Source organism: Arachis ipaensis, chromosome B01 (genome assembly GCF_000816755.2).
Source record: "Arachis ipaensis cultivar K30076 chromosome B01, Araip1.1, whole genome shotgun sequence".
NCBI lineage: Eukaryota > Viridiplantae > Streptophyta > Magnoliopsida > Fabales > Fabaceae > Arachis > Arachis ipaensis.
In genome coordinates this window covers 15241927-15245054 of record NC_029785.2, presented here as the reverse complement: position 1 = coordinate 15245054, position 3128 = coordinate 15241927, and positions in this window count along the sequence as shown.

Below are 3128 nucleotides of genomic sequence, written 5' to 3'. Positions count from 1 at the left end.
CTGTATAAAATATTTTACATTATTATTGTATTAAAATTAAATTTTATATATAAAATATAAAGTTTCTTTTAAATAAATTGTGATAATCTCTTGATGTTTTATTGATATTAAAGTACAAACAAATTTTTTAAATTAAATAAAACATTTATTATAATTTTTGTATTAACAAATATAATATATACTATTTATAAACACATTTTAAGAATATAGATCAAGAATAAAAATAAACACGTCGACACATAATGATATTTAGGTATGTTTAAATATGTTCAAAAAATTACTTTTTACTTTTATTTTTTATTAAAATATACTTAGACACAAAAAATACACCTAGGAATAAATATCATGTCTAAAATAAATTCAACATGCCGATACTATGGCTTAACCGCCTTAAGCAAGTGTTTGTATCCAATAACCACTAAGCACTAAGAAATGAAATGCAACAACTAGGGGTATTCATGAGTCGGGTGAAACCGGGTTGGATGTGACCCAGATCCGGTGCGAAATATATACCGGGACTATTTGTTAGACTCGGACCCGATCCTACACCCGATGAAACCTACACACTTTCAGGCCACAATTATATCGGGTAAAATCGGGTGAAAATCGGGCCGTTAACATTACATTACCTTGATACCTTCTTGTAAACTAGTATGTGAAAATATCCAAATTTTCAAGACTCTAACTATTATTTGACATGGTAAAATTCACTAAAAAAAATATAACAAGAACTAACCCTTCTTCAAAATTAAAGCATAACCACAATCAATACTAATATTGCCTAATAATACCAAATATTTAAGTCAATACAAATAACACAATATTATGCATTAGTCTAAAGTCTTATGCATTCTAAACATAAAACATTAACTTATAGTCTTATAATGACTAATAACACAAAATATTAACGTTTACAATACTTAAATTCTGTATAAGAATAGCCATCATCCATTCTAAACATAAAATATTAACATAAGAATATTAATTGTGTATGATTACCGAACCGGGTTCTGGTGACCCGAGCTATGGTCCGGTCCCAGTTTCACTCACTTTCCAGATTTCATTTCTTCTTCCCGGGTCAACTCCGGATCACTTCGGGCCCAGATCTTCATTGTCCATGATGAGTTTGAAAAATTCCAAATTAATTTGATGATGATCAAACATTATTAAAATAATTAACTACAAAATTATTAATTTGAATTTCAATTCACACTTGTTAATTGATAATTTTGTTACATGCAGATTGTGGTCTGGGCCGAAAAATAGCAAGTCCAACGTGAAGCTAAAGTTCAGCCTTGTACAAAATTGTTTAAGAATGTGTGGCTGAGTTATTTTGTTAATTGGGCCAGATTTGGTTGAACAAGCCCAAAAATAATCTTTGTTACATGACCAATAAAGCTTGGTCCGAAATTGAAGAAAAAGAGAAAGCAAAGGTTGTATGCTTTCAACGGATCCCACTTTTATCATTTGATGGATTTCAAATTTTGATTAAATGAATTTAATACAGGCATTGGTAACATGAGAAAAAAATTTCAAAATTGATTTGATTGCTATCATTACTCTCACACGTTACAAGGAAAGGGGTTTTGGAAACTTAATGCATTTTATTTCCTTTCTTAATTTCCTTTGAAACCTTTTCTGCATTCTCTCTCTTCTCTTTCTTCTCTGTTCGATGGTCACTTCACATAAAATATGGAAGAAAGAACAAGCTATCAGAAGAAAGAAGAAGAAGTTAGAAGCAAGGAAGAGGCCATTGTGATGATGGCATTAGCTAAAGAAAGATCCACAGTAGGGTGTGGCTGAGATCTTTGCCACTTATGGTAAGAAGTGATGAGGAAGTATCAAGCTCTCCATACCCGAAAATAGAAGAAATCCAACTCGGTCAGAGAAGAAGATCCTGAAGCATGGCTCGTCTCTACTTTGTGGTCACCCATCACAGAAGGTAGCTAGAGAGGCTACGTGAAGGAGGAAGCAAAGGTGGAGCAGGAGAAGCTATCAAGCATCAAGGACTCATCAAGGGCCAAGAATCCTTCTTGGGGAGCAAGTCAAGATGGAAGGCCCGGATTGATGAACATTGGTGAGAAGGGATGACACAGAGGTAATTGCATGTTGGTTTTTAGCATTCAGTTTTCTCTTCTCTCTCTTTGGCCAAATCGGTCTCGTTTGAAGAATAAGAAGATTAGCTCGGTTGGACCGGTTTCAACCTTGGAGACTTTCTCTTCTATAATAAGGGTGGACAGCCAAGGCTTGAAGCAAGGAGAAAAGAGTGAAAGCACAGAGTTCTCATAGCTACCCAAGCTAACAGAAATTCTTCTCCTTCAATGTGTTTCATGTTGTATTTTTCTGTTTAGTTTTGTCAGTCTTGAGTCTCATGAAAAAAGACAAACAGTAAGGTTTGTATGAAAAAAGTCATAGAGCAGAAAAAGACAGAGTATACAAAATTAAAAGAAAAATCTATAGATGTCCTAGGGATCCTTTGTACATCTGTGTTGTGTTTTATGATTCTGTGGGAATCCCCTTACAAGTTGGGTTAGCACTTAGCAGTTGAAAGCTTGGTAGATGACCAAGTCAAGTTCAGGATTGGGGATAGATTCTGAACTTGTCCCGGATAGGAAGGGTAGTTCCTAGGGAGAATTGGTTTCTATAATCTGTTTGATTATAGTGAAATTCCATCATTGTTGTGATGGAGACTTGATGTAGGCTGCATTGCACTTAGCAGCTGAACCAGGATACTTCTGGGTGTGATTCTCTCTCTCTCTCTCTTCTACTCAATTTCTAGTTCTATTCGTAGGAGACAAAATGAAAAATATCTCCTCATTGGTTACGAGACAAAAAAAAATGCCTCTTGACTAGTGACGAGACAAAAAGCAGAAATATCTCCTAAAACATTTTAAAAAGGCAACAAGTGTTATACAGCAAAAAGGGGCTAAGATTCAACCCCCTTCTCTTAGCCACAGATAAACCATCATCCAAAATTCTTCAAACTCGAGCCGGGTCTTCGGGCCGTGCACACCCCTAGCAACAACATAGAGCACACAGTACATCAATGAAAAGTGAAAACACTATGTATGCAATAGTTGCATCATATGACACATTCACCGTGTTTTCATTCTTCTCAAAGAGATGAA